Genomic DNA, 22,371 nt, shown 5'->3' with positions numbered 1-22,371 from the left:
TCTCAAGATAAGCTAAATCCACTCACTCAGACTTATAAGTGCCAAACAAAACCTATAGGAACATATTGAATCTAATAAACTCTGGCTGCATAAATGTCCATTTGTAAAACGAACTCACCTATAGTGCCAAATAATAAACTACGACCACTCTCAGCATCTAAAAACAATCTACCAAATAGAAACCGTTACAATAGAGCACTAAGCAAACCCAACGTGGCCAACCCATATTGGAACCAACACAACCATGCAATGCCAACCAAATCTATCATTCCATAATCAATATGACATATGAATAGGAAGGAATAATATACTTTACTTAAAAATTCCAACCAAAGCTATTGATACAATGCTTATGACAACAATAAAACCAATAAAAGAACAGAGCTTATGGCAACTCTAATCACACTATTCTCACTTAAACAAACCCATTATAACTTATACCACAAGTTGAATATTCTCATAGTTTCAAGTTAAACAAAACCAACATTTTTAGAGAACCTGTGAAATCAACTCAACTCCATAAAAAATTGAAAGCTAACAAACTCAAATCAAAACAAAGCCAATAAACAACAAACAATCCAAACAAACCCATTTAAACAACGTAAGAAAACTCGGGGAGAAAACTTGACATAAATCACTTCAACCAACAAGAACCAAGCATATAGCACCACTAAAATCAATATATTAACATAGACGAACACTTCATATCTCCCTAAATAAGCTAAATCCACTCACTCAGTTTATAAGTGCCAAACAAAACATATAGGAATGGATTCAAGCTAACCAACTCTGGCTACGTAAATGTCCTTGTGCCAAACGAATTCACTTATACTTCTAAAGATAAAAAAAGAAGTTTTCATATTTCATAGCCACAAATATTCATAGTACCTACAAATTCATATTCAGAAAAGTCTTTGAAAACCCTAACGAATAACACATTACACTATTAGTGCCAAACTATAAACTGCGATCACTCTTAGCATCTTAAAACAATCCACCCTATAGAATCCTTACAACAGAGCACTAACCAAACCCAATGTGGCCAACCCAAATTGGAGACAACACAATCAAGCAATGTCAGTCAAATCTATCATTCCACGACCAATATATCAGATGCCTAGGAAGAAATAATCCACTTTATAGAAAGAATCCAACCAAAGCCATCGATACCTTGGTAGAAGGATACTAACAAATAAAACCATAGCTGAAATCAATCCAAGACTATCCAAACTAACCTAATCTCTCAAGTCAAAGCTAAAGTAAAGTCAACCTAGCCAAAAGAAGATACAAACAATTTTAGATTATTCACTTTCTAACCATCCAATCCTTGTGCAAATGAATCCCACTCAACAAAAACCATCAAGTGGAGATCGAATGTAACTAGGGTTAGTCAAACCCATTCTTCCAAATCCCATGAAACTAAGTCTAGGCAAACCTAGGTTGAAGCAACTACTCATTATCCAAAACTAACCAAGACATGGTGAACCAATCAACTATCAATCAAATCTATACCCTCTAATAAAGATTATTAGCACAATAAACACCCCTTACAAATAGAAACGAACCCGACATACCTATATTAAAGTAGGTAATCAACTTAACTCCTTTATAAAATAAAACCAAACCTACTCACAAGAAAATAAAACCAATAAACGTAGATCAATCTAAACAATCTAAAACAAATCAAAGGAGAAACTTGACTTATTCAATTTAACCCACAAGAACAGAGCTTGTTACAACTATAATAACACTATTCTCACTTAAACAAACCCATTATAACTTATAGCATAGGCCAAATAATCTCACAATTCTAAGTTAAACAAAACCAACATATTTAGAGAAGCTAGGAAATCAATCAACAGAATAAAAAAGTGAAACTTGACCTACTCAAATCAAAACAAAGCCAATAAACAACGACCAATCCAAACAAACCCATTTAAACTACGTAAAAAAACTCAAAGAGAATACTTGACATAAATCACTTCAACCAACAAGGACCAAGCGTATTACCCCTGAAGTCAATATTTTAACATAGACGAACCATTCATATCTCCATAGATAAGCTAAATCCACTCACTCAGACTTATAAGTGTCAAACAAAATCTATAGGAACATATTCAAGATAATCCACTCTGGCTGCGCAAACGTCCTTGTGCCAAATGAACTCTCCTACACTTCTAAAGATCAAAACATAAGTTTTCATATTTCATAGCCACAAATATTCATAGCACTTACAATTTCATATGCATGAAAGTCTTCGAAAATCTTAACAGATAGCACATTACACTATTAGTGCCAAACTATAAACTGCGATCAATCTTGGCATCTTAAGACAATCCACCCAATAAAATCTGTTACAACAGAGCACCAACCAAACCCAATGTGGCCAACCCAAATTGCAACCAGCACAACCATGCAACGTCGGCCGAATCTATCACTCTGTAACTGATATATAAGAAGCTTAGGAAGAAATAATTCACTTTATTTAAGAAATCCAACTAGTGCAATCGATACCTTGCTAGGAGGATGCCATCATAGAAAACCATAGTTGAAATCAATCAAAACAATCTAAGACTATCCAAACCGACCTAATCTATCAAGTCAAACCTAAACTAAAGTCAACCAAGCCGAAATAAGAAGCAGACAATTTTAGATTAATCACTTTCTAACAATCCAATCATGATGCAAGTGAATCCAACTCAACATAGATAAAACCATTTGGTAGAGATCGAATATAGCTAAGGTTAATCAAACCCATTCTTCCAAATCCCATGAAACTAAGTTTAGAGAAACCTAGGTAGAAGCAAGTACACATTATCCAAATCTAACCAAGCCATGGTGAACCAATCAACCATCAATCAAATCTATACCCACCAACAAAGCTTATTAGCTAAATAAACTCCCCTTGCTAACAGAAATGAACATGGCATACCTAGATAAATTAGAAAATCAGCTCAACTCCTTTATAAAATAAAACTAGAACTACTCACAAAAAAAATAAAACCAATAAACATAGATCAATCCTCACAGTCCCGTCTAAACAATTCAAAGGAGAAACTTGACTAAATCAATTTGACCCACAAGAAGAGAGCTTATTACAACTCTTATCTCACAATTCTAACAATCCAATGATGATGCTATTAGATAGTGTATGCCCTTAGCTCCAATTAGCATGATGTACATTATGACATTTTTTGTAAATCAATAAAGTACATATTTGATTCATGTTATTGTGGTGTGTTTTATGTAATACTCTTAAACTTATGCATATGAGATTCGTGTTAGTTTAGAATCTTTACAGCCGTTGGATAGATCTAGGAAGATTTATCCTGCCAAGGCTCACATTGATGTGTTGCAAAGTTGGTTGGGTTGGCTTGTCTCAACTGCCAAGGTGAGACCTAAGGTGCATGCAGTGTGGGTTTTCTTGAAACCCTGAACCAGACCAAAATTCCAGTAGTGCCTTGGACCTTGGAGATAAATAGGCAAAATTGGAATGTTACACCTGACCCCTAGACTTGATTATGATACTGCACTCTCTACTCTCTGATGGAAACCTGAACTATTGGTAGTGGATTTCAAATTTGTTTGAAATTTGGTTTTGCAAAATATATTTATATATAGACATATACTTATATATATTATGGTTTCAAATGGTTTGCAAAAGGTTTTAATTCCCGGGATCCATGCGAGTAGAGAGTGCAGCACTGTACTTTGCAGTTGAGGGAGATGTCCTTTATTGTCGGCCAGTGTTTGATCATTAAGGGTTGAGAGTCCAGATTAAAATAAAGATTTAGATAAGGAAACTCCTAATCAGATTAAGAGGTTGTCTCTTTAAGGTTATAAATAGATAGCTGGGTGGATTTAAAAAAGACACCAAACACAACCCATAGAGAAGTCAACTCAGTAAGACTGATTTTGCCTTCAGTTCTTTTTCTTCTTGTTCTTGTTGCCTTACGTTGTTCGATCTCTAGTTGTTGGATCTGATCAAGATTTGATCTTGATATTGTTTCTTGCTAGAAAAAACAAATTTGAAACTGTGCTCACTACCCCATTCGGTTCTTGTTGAAGAATCACAAGTTCTTGGTGAAGAACTACCTACTGATCTTGCCTCACCCTAAGCTATGTCATCTTTAGTGGAGGGAGGATTTGGTACACTCTTTGGCCATGAACACCTACTTTGGGAAGAGCTTTTTGCATGGATTCTGTATCAGGTATATCCCTCCCTAATCTTGGTTTCAGATTTGTTCTGGTTTGGTTACAAGAATGAATATTGAAAATGCAGTTTTCTAAATTGGGAATATGATTCACAGATGGGAGTAAAGAAAATTTTAAAATTTTGCCCAACCTTCTGGCATGGTTCGGCCATCCATGTGATGGATCTCCCATCCCTTTAGATGCAAATGAATCTAACTCAACATAGATAAAACCATCTGGTAGAGATTGAATATAGATAAGGTTAATCATACCCATTCTTCCAAATGGGTATGATTAACCTACGTTGGGAAGAGCTTTTTGCGTGGATTCTGTATCAGGTATATCCCTCCCTAACTTGGTTTCAGATTTGTTCTAGTTTGGTTACAAGAATGAATATTGAAAATGCAGTTTTCTAAACTGGGAATAGGATTCACAAATGGGAGTAAAGAAAATTTTTAAATTTTGCCCAACCTTCTTGCATGGTTCAGCCATCCATGTGATGGATCTCCCATCCCTTTAGATGCAAATGAATCTAACTCGACATAGATAAAACCATCTGGTAGAGATCGAATATAGCTAAGGTTAATCATACCCATTCTTCCAAATCCCATGAAACTAACTCTAGCCAAATCTATACCCACTAGCAAAGCTTATTAGCTAAATAAGCTCCCCTTACTAACATAAATGAGCCTGGCATACTTAGATAAAGAGGGAAATCAACTCAACTCATTTATAAAATAAAACCAGACATACTCGCAAGCTGTTATAAATTATACCACAAGATGGATAATCTCACAATTTTAAATCAACTCAACTCCCCTTACTAACAGAAACTTGACTTAATCAATTTAACCCACAAGAACATAGCTTATTACATATCTAATCACACTATTCTCACCTAAACAAACCCATTATAACTTATACCACAAGTTGGATAATCTCACAATTTTAAATTAAACAAAACCAACACATTTAGAGAAGCTGGGAAATCAACTCAACTCCATCAAAAATTGAAACCTAACAAACTCAAATCAAAACAAAGCCAATAGACAACAACCAATCCAAGCAAACCCATTTAAACAACATAAAAAATGTCAGGGAGAAAACTTGACATAAATCACTTCAACAAGAACCAAGCGTATAACACCCCTAAAGCCAATATTTTCACTTAGACGAACCCTTCATATCTTCCTATTTCAATCCACCCAATAGAATCCATTACAACATAGCACTAGCCAAACCCAATGTGAACAACCCAAAATGGAGCCAACACAACCATGAAATGTTGGCCGAATCTATCATTCCGTAATCGATATATTAGAAACCTAGGAGAAAATAATCCACTTTATTTAAAAAATCCAACCAGATCTATCGCTACCTTGCTTGAATGATGCCAACAAAGAAAACCATAGCTGAAATCAATCCAAACAATCCAAGATAAATCAAACTGACCTAATCTATCAAGTCAAAGCTAAACTAAAGTCAACCCAGCCGAAATAAGATGCGGACAATTTCAGATTATTCACTTTCTAACCATCCAATTATGGTCCAAATGAATCCAAATCAACATAGATAAAACCATTTGGAGGAGATCGAAGATAGCTAAGGTTAATCCAACCCATTCTTTGAAATCCCATGAAACTATGCCTTGGTAAACCTAGGTAGAAGCAACTACACATTATCCAAAACAAACCAAGCTGTGGTGAACCAATCAACTATCTATAAAATCTATAGCCTCTAATAAAGCTTATTAGCACAATAAACTCCCCTTAATAACAGAAACAAAATTAAAGAAGGAAATCAATTGAACTGCTTTATAAAATAAAACCAGACCTACTCACTGGAAAATAAAACCAATAAATGTAGATCAATCCAAATATTCTAATAACACCATTCTAACATAAACATACCCCCGATAATGTATACCACAGGCAGGATAACCTCACAATTCTAAGTTAAACAAAACCAACATATTTAGAGAAGTTGAGAAATCCACTCAAACTCCATCAAAAATTGAAAATCATACTAAAGTTGAAACAATGCAAATAAACACGATCAATGCCAATAAAGCCATTTAAACAACGTAAAAAACACAGACAAAAAACTTGACAAAAATCACATCAAGCAACAAGTACCGAGTGTATTACCTCCCTAAAGTCACTATTTTCATGTAGACGAACCCTTTATATCTCTGTAGATAAGCTATATCCATTCACTCAGACTCATAAGTGAGAAACAAAACCAATAGGAATCGATTCAAGCTAATCCACTCTGGCCATGTAAATGTCCTTGTGCCAAACCAACAGACTTATACTTTTAAGGATAAAAAAGACGTTTTCATATTTCATAGCGAAATACTCATTGCACTAACATTTTCATAATAAAAAAAGTCTTCAAAAACCCTAATGAGTAAAACATTAAACTATTAGTGCCAAACTATAAATTGCGATCTATCTCAGCATCTTAAAACAATCCACCAAGTAGAGTCTATTACAATAGAGCAATAACCAAAGCCAAAATGGCCATGCCAAATTGGAACCAATACAACCATGCGATGTTGTCTGAAACTACCTTTCCATAACTGATATAACCGAAGCATTGGAAGAAATAATCCACTTTATTTGAAAAATCCAACCAAAGCTATTGATATCTTGCCAGAACAATGCTATCAAAGAAAATCGTAGCTGAAATCAATCCAAACAATCCAAGACTATCCAAACCGACCTAACATTTCATGTCAGAGCTAAACTACAGTCAGCCCACCTGAAATAAGATGCGAACAATTTTAGATTATTCACTTTCTAACCAACCAACCCTGATGCAAATGAATCAAACTCAACATAGGGAAAAACCATTTGGTAGAGATCGAATATGGCTAAGCTTAACCAAACCCATTCTTCCAAATCTGATGAAACTGACTTGACCCAAAAATAGGTAGAAGCAACTACACATTATCCAAAACTAACAAAGGCAGGGTGAACCAATCAAACACCAATCAAATCTATACCCAATAACAAAGCTTATTAGCACAACAAGATCTCCTTACTAATAGAAACAAAGTCGACATTCCTAAATAAAGTAGGAAATCAACTCAACTACTTTATAAAATAAATCCAGACCAGCTTACGGGAAAATAAAACCAATAAACGTAGATCAATCCAAATAGTCCGGTCTAAGCAATCTAAAACAATACAAACCAGAAACTTGACTTAATCAATTTAACACAAAAGAACAGATCTTATTACAACTCTAATCACACTATTCTCAGTTAAACAAACCCACTATAACATATACCATAGGCTGGACAATCCCGAAATTCTAAGTTAAACAAAACCAACAAATTTAGAGAAGCTGGGAAATCCACTCAAATCCATCAAAAAGTGAAAATCCTACTAAAATCAAAACAAAGCAAATAAACAATGACCAATCCAAACAAACCCACTTAAACAACGTAAAAAAACACAGAGAGAAAACTTGACAAAAATCACATCAACCAACAAGTACCGAGCGTATTACCCCACTAAAGTCACTATTTTCATGTAGACGAACCTTAATATCTCTGTTGATAAGCTAATTCCAATCACTCAGACTCATAAGTGACAAACATAACCTATAGGAACCGGTTAAAGCTAATACACTCTACCCATGTAAACGTCCTTGTGCCAAACCAAATGAACTTTACTTTTGACGATAAAAAACAAAGTTTTTGTATTTAATAGCCAAATATTCATAGCACTAACAATTTCATAATCGAAAAAGTCTTCGAAAACTCTAATGAATAAAACATTAAACTATTGGTGCCAAACTGTAATATGTGATCACTCTCAGCATCTTAAAACAATGCACCCAACAGAGTTTGTTACAACAGAGCACTAACCAAAGCCAAAATGGCCAACCCAAATTTGAACCAACACAAAAATGCAATGTCGGCCGAAACTATCATTCCATATCAGATATAATAGAAGTTTATAAAGAAATAATCCACTTTATTTAAAAAATCTAACCAAGGCTATTGATAGCTTGCCAGAATGTTGCTATGAAAGAAAACCATAGTTGAAATCAATCCAAACAATCCAAGACTATCCAAACCGACCCAATCTATCAAGTTGAAGCTAGAATAAAGTCGAGCCAGAAGAGACAAGATGCAAACAAATTTAGACTATACACTTTCTAACCAACCAATCCAGATGCAAATGAATCCAACTCAACATATAGAAAACCATCTTGAAGAGATCGAATATAGCTATGCTTAATCAAATCCATTCTTCCAAATCCTATGAAAAGGAGTCTTGCCAAACCTAGGTAGAAGCAATTACACATTATCGAAAACTAATCAAGCCATGGTGAACCAATCAAACATTGATCAAACCTATACCCACTAACAAAGCTTATTAGCACAATAAAATCCCCTTATGCAAACGAACCCGACATACCTAAAAAAACCAGGAAATCAACACAACTCCTTTATAAAAAAAACTAGACCTACTCAGGAAAATAAAATTATTTAATGATCAATACAAAAAGTTCCGTCTAAACAATCTAAAACAATACAAACAAGAAACATGACTTAATCAATTTACATGACAAGAATATAGCTTATTACAACTCTAATCACACTATTCTCGAATAAACAAACCCACTATAACTTATACCATAGGCCGGATAATCTCACAATTCTAAGTTAAATGAAACCAACATATTTTGAGAAACTGGGAAATCAACTCAACTACATCAAAAAGTGAAACTGATATACAAAAATCAAAACAGAGCAAATAAGCACGACCTACCCCAACAAAGCCATTTAAACAACGTAAAAAAACACAGAGAGAAAGATTGACAAAAATCACATTAACCAACAAGTGCCGAGCGTATTACCCCCCTTAAGTCACTATTTTCAAGTAGACAAACCCTTTATATGTCGGTAGATAAGCTAAATCCATTCATTCAGACTCATAAGTGAGAAATAGAACCAATAGGAACCGATTCAAGCTAATCCACTCTGGCTTTGTAAACGTCCTTGTGCCAAACCAAATGACCTATATATTTATGGATAAAAAAGAAGTTCTCGTATTTCATAGCCAAATATTCATAGCACTAACAATTTCATAATAAAAAAAGTCTTTGAAAACCCTAATGAATAAAACATTAAACTACTAGTGCCAAACTATAATTTGCCATCACTCTCAGCATCTTAAAACAATCCACCCAATAGAGTCTGTTATAGCAGAGCACTAACCAAAGCCAACATGGCCAACCCAAATTGGAACCAACACAACCATGCGATGTCGGTCGAAACTATCATTCCATATCCGCTATAACAGAAGTATAGAAAGAAATAATCCACTATATTTAAAAAATACAAACAAAACTCTCGATAGCTGGCCAGAATGATGCCATCAAAGAAAACCGTAGTTGAAATCAATCCAAACAATCCAAAGACTATCCAAACCAACATAAACTATCAAGTTGAAGCTAAACCAAAGTCAACCCAGCCAAAACATGATGTGGACAATTTTATATTATTCACTTTCTAACCAACCAACCCTTATGCAACTAAGCTTAATCAAACCAATTCTTCCAAATCCAGTGAAACTGACTCTAGCCAAACCTAGGTAGAGACAACAACACTTTATATAAAACTAACCAAGTGGTGGTGAACCAACCAATTATCAATCAAATCTATACCCACTAACAAAGCTTATTGGCACAATAAAATCCCCTTACTAACTGAAATGAATGTAGCATACCTAAATAAACTAGGAAATCAACACAACTCCTTTGTAAAATAAAACTAGAACTACTCATAGCAAAATAAAACAATTTAACGTGAATTAATCCAAAGAGTCTTGTCTAAACAATCTAAAACAATACAAATAAGAAACTTGACTTAATCAATTTAACCAACAAGAATAAAGGTTATTACAACTCTAATCACACAATTCTAAAATAAACAAACCCACTATAACTTATACCATAGACTTGATAATCTTGCAATTCTAAGTTAAACAAAACCTGACCAACACAAATCAAAACAAAGCAAATAAACAATGACCAGTCCCAGCAAACCCATTTAAACAACGTAAAAAAACACAGAGGGAAAAATTGAGATAAATCACATCAACCAACAAGTACAAAAAGTATTACCCCACCAAAGTCACTATTTTCACTTTGGCGAACATTTTGTATCTTTCTAAAAAAGTTATAGGCGACATTTTATAAGTGCCAAACAGAACCTATAGGAACCGATTCAAGCTAATCCACTCTAGCCATTTAATGTCCTTGTGCCAAACAAACTAATCTATACTTTTAAGGATAAACAAAGAAGTTTTCGTATTTCATTGCCAAATATTCATAGCACTAACAATTTTATAATTAGAAATGTCTTCAAAAATCCTAACAAATAACACATTAATCTATTAGTGCCAAACTATAAACTGCGATCACTCTCAGGATCTTAAAACATTCCACACAATAGAGTCTGTTACAACAAGGCACTAGCCAAAGCCAACATGGCCAACCCAAATTGTAATCAACACAACCATGCGATGTTGGCTGAAACTATCATTCCGTAACCAGTATAGCAGAAGCATAGGAAGAAATAATCTACTTCATTTAAAAAACCAAAGCTATCGGTAAGTTGCCAAAATAATGCCATCAAAGAAAACTCTAGCTGAAATCAATCCAAACAATCCAAGACTATCCAAAACAAGATGCGAACAATTTTATATTATTCACTTTCTAACCAACCAATCCTGATGCAAATGAATCCAACTCAACATAGAGAAAACCATTTGGTAGAAATAGAATAGCTAAGCTTAATCAAACCCATTCTTCCAAATCCTATGAAACCGAGTCTCGCCGAACATAGGTAGAAGCAACTACACATTATCCAAAACTAACCTAGCCATGGCGAACCAATCAAACATCATTCAAATGTACACCCACTAACAAAGCTTATTAGTACAATAAAATCCCCTTACTAATAGAAACGAACCCGGCATGCCAAAATAAATTAGGAAATCAACTCAACTACTTTATAAAATAAAACAAGACCCACTCATAAGAAAATAAAACCAATAAACATAGAACAATCGAAACAGTTCCGTCTAAACAATCTAAAACAACACAAAAGAAACTTGACTTAATCAATTAAACCCACAAGAACAGAGCTTATTTCAACTCTAATTACACTATTCACAATTAAACAAACCCACTATAACTTATACCATAGGCCGAATAATCTTGTAATTCTAAGTTAAACAAAACCAACATATTTAGAGAAGCTGAGAAATCAACTCAACTCCATAAAAAATTGAAACTTGACCTACTTAAATCAAAACAAAGCAAATAAACAATGACCAATGCAAACAAACCCATTTAAACAATGAAAAAAAAGCACAATGGGAAAACTTGTCATAAATCACATCAACCAACAAGTATTGAGTGTATTACCCCCCTAAAGTCACTATTTTATCCTAGATGAACCCTATATATCTCTCTAGATAAGTGCCAAACAGAACTTATAGGAACCGGTTCAAACTAGTTCACTCGGGCTGTGTAAACGTCATTGTGTAAAACCAACTCACCTATGCTTTTTAATATAAAAAAAGAAGTTTTCGTATTTCATAGCCAAATATTCATAGCACTTATAATTTCATAATCAGAAAAATCTTTGAAAACCCTAACGAATAACACATTAAACTTTTAGTGCCAAACTATAAACTGCGATCACTATCAGCATCTAAAAATAATCCACCCAATAGACTCTTCAACAATAGAGCAATATCAAAGCCAACGTGGCCAGCCCAAATTGGAACCAACATAACCATGCGATGTCAGCCGAAACTATCATTCCGAAACCGATATAATAGAAGCATAGGAAGAAATAATCGACTTTATTTAAAAATCAACCAACACTGTCGATAGCTTGCCAGAATGATAACATCAAAGAAAAACGTAGCTGAAATCTATCCAAACAATCCAAGACTTTCCAAACCGACCATATCTATCATGTCAAAGCTAAACTAAAGTAAACCACCTGAAACAAGATGCAGACAATTTTAGATTGTTCACTTTCTAACCAATCAACCTTGATGCAAATGAATCAAACTCAACATAGAGAAAACCATCTGATCGAGATCGAATATAGTTAAGCTTAATCAAACCCATTGTTCCAAATCTTGTGAAACTGAGTCTAATCAAATCTACGTAGAAGCAACTACACATTATCCAAAACTAACAAAGCCATGGTGAACCAATCAAACATCAATCAAATCTATACCCACTAAAAATAAGATCCACTTACAAACATAATTGAACCTGACATAGCTAAATAAAGTAGGAAATCATCTCAACTCCTTTATAAAATAAAACTAGACCTACTCACAAGAAAATAAAACCAATAGACATAGATCAATCCAAATAGTCTGGTCTAAACAATCCAAAGCAATACAAAGAAGAAACTTGACTTAATCAATTTAGTCCAAAAGAACAAAGTTTATTACAACTCTAATCACACTATTCTCAATTAAACAAACCCACTATAACTTATACCACATGCTGGATAATCTTGCAATTCTAAGTTAAACTAAACCAACATATTTAGAGAAGCTGTGAAATTAAACCAACTCCATCAAAAAGTGAAACCGGACCTACTCAAATAAAAACAAAGCAAATAAACAACGACCAATCCAAACAAACCCATTTAAAAAACGAAAAAAAACAAAGAGAGAAAACTTGACAAAAATCACATCAACTAACAAGTACCGGGCATATTACCCCCCTAAAGTCACTATTTTCACTTAGACGAACCCTTTATATCTCTCTAGATAAGCTAAATCCACTCATTCAGACTTATAAGTGCCAAATAGAACCTATAGGAACCGATTCAAGCTAGTTCATTCGGGCTGTGTAAATGTCCTTGTGCGAAACCAACTCACCTATGCTTTTAAAGATCAAAAAAGAAGTTTTCATATTTCATAGCCAAATATTCATAGCACTTATAATTTCATAATTAGAAAAGTCTTTGAAAACTTAACGAATAACACATTAAACTATTAGTGCCAAACTATAAACTGCGATCACTCTCAGCATCTTAAAACAATGCACCCAATAGAGTCTGTTACAATAGAACAACAACCAAAGCCAACATGGCCAACCCAAATTGGAACCAACACAACCATGAGATGTCACCGAAACAATCATTTCGTAACTGATATAACAAAAGCATAGGAAGAAATTAATCAATTTTATTTAGAAAATCCAACCAAAGCTAACGACAGCTTGCCAGAATGAATGCTATCCGAGAAAATTGTAGCTAAAATCAATCCAAACAATCCAAGACTATCCAAGCCGACCTAATCTATCATGTTAAAGCTAAACTAATGTCAACCCACCCAATACAAGATGTGGACAATTTTAGATTATTCACTTTATAATGAACCAACCTTGATGCAAATGAATCAAACTCAACATAGAGAAAACCATCTGGTAGAGATCGAACATAGTTAAGCTTAATCAAACCCATTCTTCCAAATCCTAAGAAACTGAGTCCAGAAGCAACTAGATTTTGCCCAAAACTAACCAAGCCAGGGTGAACCAATCAAAACATCAGTCAAATCTATACCCACTAACAAAGCTTATTAGCACAATAAAATCCGCTTACTATTAGAAACTAACCCGACATACCTAAATAAAGTAGAAAGTCAACACAACTCTTTTATAAAATAAAACCAGAGCTACTCGCAGGAAAATAAAACCAGTAAATGTAGATCTATCCAAACAGTCCCATCTAAACAATAAAAAACAATACAAAGAAGAAACTTGACTTAATCAATTCAACCCTCATGAACATGGCTTATTACAACTCTAATCACACAATTCTCAATTAAACAAACCCAGTATAACTTCTATCACAGGCCAGATAATCTCACAATTCTAAGTTAAACAAAACCAACATATTTAAAGAAGCTAGGAAATCAATTCAACTCCAACAAAAAGTGAAACCTGACTTACTCAAAACAAAACAAAGCAAATAAACAATGACCGATCCAAACAAACCCATTTAAACAACTTAAAAAAACTCAGAGAGAAACTTGACATAAATCACATTAACCAACAAGTGCTGAGCGTATTAGCCCATAAAGTCACTATTTTCACATAGACAAACCCTTATATCTCTGCAGATAAGCTAAGTCCACTCACTTAGAATTATAAGTGCCATATAGAACCTATAGGAAGCAATTCAAGCTAATCCACTCTGCCCATTTAAACATCCTTCTGCCAAACCAACTAACCTATACTTTTAAGGATGACAAAATAAGTTTTCGTATTTCATTGTCAAATATTCATAGCATTAACAATTTCATAATCAGAAAAGTCTTTGAAAGCCCTAACGAATAACACAATAAACTATTAGTGCCAAACTATAAACTGCGATCACTCTCAGCATCTTAAAACAATCTAGAAGATTCTAAGACTGTTCTAGAAGTGTCCAAAGCTTCACCAAAGATAATCACCTATCTTTATGTGCAAGATGATGAACAAGGCTTGGATCTTGAAGAAAAAGCTTGGAATCCATGACATAAGATGTATTGATGGGTTTGTCGCATGGACATGTTAAGAAAAAGCCCAATTCGCATGCTAAGATGTATTAATGGGCTTGATGGGCTTGTTGGGCTTGTTTTGTCTTGTTTTGGTTTAATTTGACTTTTGTATGCTTAGTTGTCATTAATTGTAGTCTTTTAGAAGGATCTCTATTTCAAAGTAGATTTGCTTTCCTAAATTGAAGGGATCATCATTAGTTAGGAGTTTCCTTATAAGATTAAGAGTTTCTTTATAAGATAATGATGTTTACATGCCTATATAAAGGCCACAACTATGTAACACGAAAATCAATCAATAATATAGAGGTATTTTCAGCAAGCTTAGCTTTGCCTTCTTGTGTTTTTGGTAGAATACAATATTTTGACTTATCAAGGGAGTGATCAACCTTTGTGGCATCTTCAAGATTGGATTCTTTAAAGACTTACTTTCCTTAAGGTTCTAATCTGATAAAAAACAATTTGTTTTCTAGATTCTGGGTGCGCATAACAACTTGATTCAAGAGTTTCTAGAGCAGGTCGTGTAGTGGGTTCTTATCATTTGGTATTAGAGCCTTGGTTCTAGAAACATGTTATTTATCCTTTGCTTATCTTTGTTTTGTGTTTTCTTTGATCTTTGCGTGTTTCTTGTGTTGTCCTTGCATAGTTTATTTGAATTCTTCCATTCGACTTCTTTTTGTTTTTGAGTAGAGTCAATTTTGTTTTGTGAGTTTAGTTTGGCAAAAAAAAAAAAAAAATGAAAGATAGAAAAGAACATTCAATTCGAAAAAGAGAGAGAGACAGAAAAGAACATCCAATTCGAAAAAAAAAATAGAGAAAAGAGAGAGAGAGAGAGGGAAAAGAACATCCAATTCAAAAAAAAAAAAAAAACAGGAGGAGGAGGAGTTAGATTGCTGATCTGAGTTTCTTTTCATTTTCCCAGCATGAATGGGATTTCTTGAATTGCAAGATCATATTTCCTTTTTTTTTGGGTTTGACTAGTTGACTAACAATCCTTTTTTTGAGTTGGGATTTCTTTTCCATAAACAACTATCTTACTATATTCATTAGTTCTAATCCTTATGAAATAAGGATTCTTGTATCTAAATTAATTTAATTTCGTGCTCCATATCTTGGTGATTTTTTTTGCATGTCTTTTGCTTCTTTTTGAAATTTTCTTATTTTTTTTGGCTCCTATAATTGATTTTTTCCTTCCTTATTTCTACCATTTGCCTCAACTAAGCTTTTAAAGTTCTGATTTTGAGATTTGCCACCATCTAACCGATTGCTCCTTGATATTTGTTGATCTAATTCTGCTAAGAACATAAAGAGTGCTAGCCTGAGTGGAAAAAAATGCAAAGAGAGGTGAGATCATGATAACCATCTGATTTGAGTGCAAACACGTGAGGGAGTGTCTGAGGAACAAAACAAAAATGAGAAGCAAAGAGAGGTGAGGAACAAAATCCTTTTATTTCCAGTGAGTTTTTGCAGGTTATAACCATGACTATTGAAGGAGAACCACAAGAGATTGACATGAAATTATTCATAAGGGCTGTTAATGAACAATTTAGAAAGCTGATTGTGAGGCTAGATGATTTGCAATCCCCATCTATTTCTAAGTTCACTAGAAGACATGTGTTTGAGGAAGAAAAGAAAGATGATTCAGATTTGGAGGAATCAAGTTCTAGATGAGGCAAGAAGGTAGCTTCCAAAAGAGATAGCAATTTGGGCAGCATAAAGATGAAGATTCCGACCTTTAAAGGAAAGAATGATCCCGAACTATATTTGGAGTGGGAAAGAAAGGTTGAGCACGTATTTGATTGCCATGATTACTCCGAGGAGAAGAAAGTAAAACTAGTAGCCGTGGAGTTCACAGATTATGCAAGCATATGGTGGGATCAATTGACGATCAATAGGCGTAGAAATGGAGAGAGGCCAATTCGGTCATGGGAAGAGATGAAATTGGTAATGCGCAAGAGATTTATACCTGGCCATTACTATAGAGATTTTATAGAAAATTGCGGGGGCTGGTTCAAGGTTTCATGTGTAGATGACTATTACAAAGAGATGGAGATAGCCATGATTAGAGCAAACATAGAGGAGGACTGAGAAGCAACAATGGCTAGATTTATTGGCGGCCTGAACAAGGAGATTGCTGATGTGGTTGATTTACAACACTATGTGGAGATAGAGGAGCTATTGCACAAAGCCATTAAAGTGGAGAAGCAAATCAAATTAAAAAGGTTTAGATCTGGTTCTTCATGAAAGCCTAATTGGAAGGACAATAAAGCTACATCAAAAATAAAAGAGGAAGCAAAGCAAAAGGATTCGGTTGTTGTTCATAAAGGTAAAATCGAAACTAAAACTTTTTCTAAGTCATAGGATGTTAAGTGTTTTGGGTGCCAAGGATTTAGGCATATTGTTTCTCAATGCCCAAACAAAAGAGTTATGATTGTGTTGGAGAATGGGGAAATAGAAAGTGCTAGCTCAAGTGAGGATGAGATGCCACCATTGGAGGATTGTTCCTGATGTTGAAGTTGAAGAACCCATTCATGGTGATTTGCTGGTTACAAGGAGAGCCCGAAGTATACAACCTAAGGATGATGGTGATGAGGAGCAATGTGAGCATATTTTTCACACAAGATGCCATGTGAAGGATAAGGTATGCACTATGATTATGGATAGTAGAAGTTGTACCAATGTTGCTAGTACGTTGTTGGTAGATAAACTGAATTTGCATACCATAAAACATCCTAAACCGTACAAATTGCAATGGCTGAATGAATGTGGAGAAGAGAAGGTAAATAAGCAAGTTCTGGTTTCCTTTTCAATTGGCAAGTATAAGGATGATGTTCTATGTGATGTGGCACCAATGCATGCAGGTCATATATTGCTTGGCCGACCATGGCAGTTTGATAGGAATGTTACACATGATGGGTATAAAAACCGTCATTCTTTTGTAATGAATAATCGGATTATTGTACTAACCCCACTCAAACGTTTTGCAAGATTATGAAGATCAAATTAGGATAACAAGAGTGTCCAAAATGAGAGAAGAACAAAAGTGTGAGCGAGAGGAAAAGAAAAAGAAAGAAAGTGAATAAGCAAAAGCAAAGAGAGCAAGTGAGACCGAGAGGAAAGGGGCAAGTGGAAAGAGTGAGGCTGAGAGGAAAATTGGGGAGAAAAGTGTACAAAAAGGAGAGGAAAGCAAGGGAATGAGCGAAAAAAATGAGGTTAACAGTGTCATGATTGCAAGGCAACAACTACTTGTACTTATGTACAAGGATGTTTATTTTTCTACTAATGACCCAAACCCCTCTTTGCCTAGTGTTGTTGTATCTTTATTGCAGGAATTTGAAGACCTATTTCCCGAGGAGATTCTCCATGAATTACCTCCCTTAAGAGGTATTGAGCATCAAATAGACTTCATACCGGTTCCACCATACCAAATCGACCTGCTTATAGAGCTAATCCCGAGGAAACAAAGGAGATACAAAGGTAAGTGGATGAGTTGGTGCAAAAGGGTTTTGTAAGGGAGAGTCTTAGCCCATGTTCGGTTCCTGTCATCTTAGTACCAAAGAAAGATGGAACATGGCGTATGTGTGTGGACTGCCGAGCCATTAACAAAATAACAGTTAAGTATAGACATCCTATCCCTAGATTAGATGATATGCTTGATGAATTGCATGGCTCTTGTTTGTTTTCTAAAATTGATTTAAAGAATGGCTATTATCAAATTCGCATGAAGGGGGATGAATGAAAGACAACATTTAAAACTAAATATGGATTGTATGAGTGGTTAGTAATGCCTTTTGGTTTAACTAATGCACCTAGTACATTCATGAGGTTAAAGAATCATGCCTTGCGTGCTTTCATAGGGAAATTTGTGGTAGTTTACTTTGATGATATTTTAGTTTATAGCAAAAATTTGGATGAACATGTGAAACACTTGCATGCTATTTTTAGTGCGTTAAGAGAGCACCGATTGTATGCTAATCTTAAAAAGTGCACATTTTGCATGAAGTCGGTTGTGTTTCTTGGATTTGTTGTTAGTTCGCAAGGTATTAGCATTGATGTAGAGAAGGTAAAGGCAATAAGGGACTGGCCTACACCTAAGAATGCGAACGAGGTAAGAAGTTTTCATGGTTTAGTAAGTTTTTATTGAAGGTTTGTTAAGGATTTTAGTTCTATTGCTGTACCTTTGAATGAACTTGTTAAAAAGAATGTTGTTTTTAAGTGAGATGAAGTGCATGATCGAGCTTTTGAAACTTTGAAGGATAAGCTAACTAATGCACCTTTGTTGTGTTTGCCTAAATTTGATAAAGCTTTTGAGGTAGAATGTGATACATCTAGAATTGGAATAGGGGCTGTTTTGATGCAAGATTCCAAACCAATTGCTTATTTTAGTGAAAAGCTAAGTGGGCAGCTTTGAATTATCCTACTTATGACAAGGAACTTTATGCATTAGTGAGGACTCTTCAAACATGGCAGCATTTTTGTGACCAAGGGAATTCATCATTCATTCTGATCATGAGAGCTTAAAGTTCTTGAAATCCCAAGGTAAGCTTAATAAAATGCATGCTAAGTGGCTAGAGTTCATAGAAATGTTTCCTTATGTGATCATATACAAGCATGGAAAAGAAAATGTTGTTATTGATGCATTATCTAGGAGGTACGCATTACTTACATTTTTGCAAACTAAGTTACTTGGTTTTGAATTGCTTAAGGACTTGTATGCTAATGATTCTGATTCCGGCCAAGTATGGGATGCATGTTATAAGTGTGCGTTTAATGATTTCTATAGGCATGAAAGATTTCTGTTTAAGAAAGATAAATTGTATGTGCCTAATTGTTCTATTGGTGAGTAATTTGTTAGAGAAACTCATGGTGGAGGTTTGATGGGGCATTTTGGTGTACAAAAGACTTTAGATATATTGCGTGAGCATTTTTATTGGCCTACTATGAAGCATACTGTACAATCTATTTGTGATAAGTGCATTACGTGTAAGCAAGCAAAATCTAAAGTTAAACCGCATGGTTTGTATACCCTTTACCAGTGCCTAACCAACCCTGGATTGATATTTCTATGGATTTTGTTTTAGGGTTACCAATGTCTCAAAGTAGTAAGGACAACATGTTTGTTGTTGTTGATCGGTTTAGCAAAATGGCTCATTTCATTACCTATTCTAAAATCAATGATGCAACGCATATTGCCGACTTGTTCTTTAAAGAAGTTGTTCGTTTGCATGGTTTGCCTAAGACAATTGTTAGTGATAGAGATGTTAAGTTCTCATTTTTGGCGCACTTTATGGAATAAATTAGGAACTAAACTCTTGTTTTCTACTATTGCACATCCTAAAATGGATGACCAAACTAAAGTAGTTAATTGGGCACTCACTACTTTACTTTGTTGCATTTTATCATTCAAAAGAACTTAAGGCAGTGGGAGAAGTGTTTGCCACATATTGAGTTTGCATATAGCAGGTCTATTCATTCTACTATTTCTTTTTCACCTTTTGAAGTTGTTTATGGCTTTAATCCTTTAACTCCTATTGATATTTTACCCATGTTAATCTTGATGGTAAAAAAAATGCAGTTTTTGTGAAGGATTTACATGCCAAGGTTTGGGCTAACATTGAAAGGAAGAATGAACAATATGCTAAGCAAGCTAATAAGGGACGTTTGAAGGTTGTTTTTGAACCTAGAGATTGGGTTTGGGTGCATATGCGTAAGGAGAGGTTTCTTACACAAAGGAAATCAAAATTGCAGCCTAGAGGAGATGGACATTTTCAAGTATTGGAAAGAACCAATGGTAATGCCTACAAGCTAGATTTGTCAAGCAACTATGGTAATGTTAGTGCGACTTTTAATGTTGCTAATTTATCTTTGTTTGATATAGGTGATTCGAGGATGAATCTTTTCGAGAAAAGAGGAAATAATGGAGATCGAGGTACTGACCAAATGGCTCAAGCTAATGTTCCCAAATATTCTCAAGATCCTTTGCAAGAAATCGGTGGACCAATGACTAGCGCGAGAACAAAGATGATGAAAGAGGCTTTACAAGGCTTAATCATGAAAGTGCATGGCAAAGAGGTTGCTCTAGAAGATTTTAAGATTGTTCTAGAAGTGTCCAAAGCTTCACCAAAGATAATTACCTATCTTTATGTGCAAGACAATGAGCAAAGCTTGGATCTTGAAGAACAAGCTTGGAATCCATGACATAAGATGTATTGATGGGATTGGCGCATAGACATGATAAGAAAAAGTCCAATTTGCATACGAAGATGTATTGATGGGCTTGATGGGCTTGTTGGGCTTGTTGGGCTTGTTTTGTCTTGTTTTGGTTTACTTTGACTTTTGTATGCTTAGTTGTCACTAGTTGTAGTATTTTAGAAGGATTTCTATTTCAAAGCAGATTTTCTTTCCTAAATTAAAGGGATCATCATTAGTTAGGAGTTTCCTTATAAGATTAAGAGTTTCTTTATAAGATAATGATGTTTACATGCCTATATAAATGCCAGAACTATGTAACATGAAAAGCAATCAATAATATAGAGGTATTTTCAGCAAACTTAGCTTTGCCTTCTTGTGTTTTTGGTAGAATACAATATCTTGACTTATCAAGGGAGTGATCAACTTTTGTGGCATCTTCAAGATTGGATTCTTTAAGGACTTAGTTTCCTTAAGGCTCTAATCTGATAAAAAATAGTTTGTTCTCTAGATTTTGGGTGTGCATAACAACTTGATTCAAGATTTCTTAGAGCAGGTCGTCTAGTGTGTTCTTATCAACATTGGTCTCCATTGAGTCAATCTCAGCTCTCATGGCATCTACCCACTTTAAGGAATTTATGTCCAACATAGCTTCCATATAAGTCACGGAATCCTCCTCAGTGGTCATGGCTTCCAATAAAGTCTGGTTCCTCCTCTTTGACACACCGTTTAGCTGTGGTGTAGTAGGAAGAGCTAGTTGTGATACTATCCCATTGTCCTTTAAGTAGTCATTGAATTTGTTAGAGAGATACTCGCCATCTCGATCTGATCGAAGGGTTTTAATTTCTCTCCTTAACTGCTTCTCAACTTCTTGTCTGAACTCTTTGAACTTTTCAAAGGATTCAGATTTGTCTCATTAGGTACACGTAACCATACCGTGAGTAATCATCGGTAAACGTATGAAATAAATGTGCTGGTTATGTGTCCTAGCACTCATGAGACCACATACATCAATATGTATAAGGTCAAGCATACCTATACATCTTTCAGATTTACCGTTAAATGGTCATTTCATCATCTTACCCTGAAGGCAAGGTTCACAGGTTAGAAGATCTTCTACAGTTAGAGAATCCAAAGGACCATCCTTTACTAACCTTGTGATACGATTTATGTTGATGTGACTAAGTTGGTAATGCCACAGGCACGTGGGATTAACTATATCACGGGTTCTTTTCTTGGGGATATCACCTAACATAGTTTTAGTTATGTTAGTTTCGAGAGAAGGATGGAGAACATAGAGACCATTCTCAAGTTCTCTGCATGCGAGAAATTTGTTATTTCTTTTGATAGTAATCATATTACTAAAGAGAATAGAATATCCATGCAC

At 34.7% G+C, this 22,371-nt stretch overlaps 1 pseudogene; it reads left to right on the top strand.

The window, feature by feature from the left end:
- The window catches only part of LOC148860850 (uncharacterized), a 40,432-nt pseudogene extending 19,439 nt beyond the window's left edge, over positions 1 to 20,993 (top strand).
- The last annotated feature ends 1,378 nt before the right edge of the window (positions 20,994 to 22,371 follow it).

This window comes from Nelumbo lutea, chromosome 4, assembly GCF_056320005.1.
Source record: "Nelumbo lutea isolate HS-2025 chromosome 4, American lotus-T2T, whole genome shotgun sequence".
Lineage (NCBI taxonomy): Eukaryota > Viridiplantae > Streptophyta > Magnoliopsida > Proteales > Nelumbonaceae > Nelumbo > Nelumbo lutea.
Note: the sequence above shows the minus strand (reverse complement) of the source record. Positions and strands in the feature narration are given on the sequence as shown.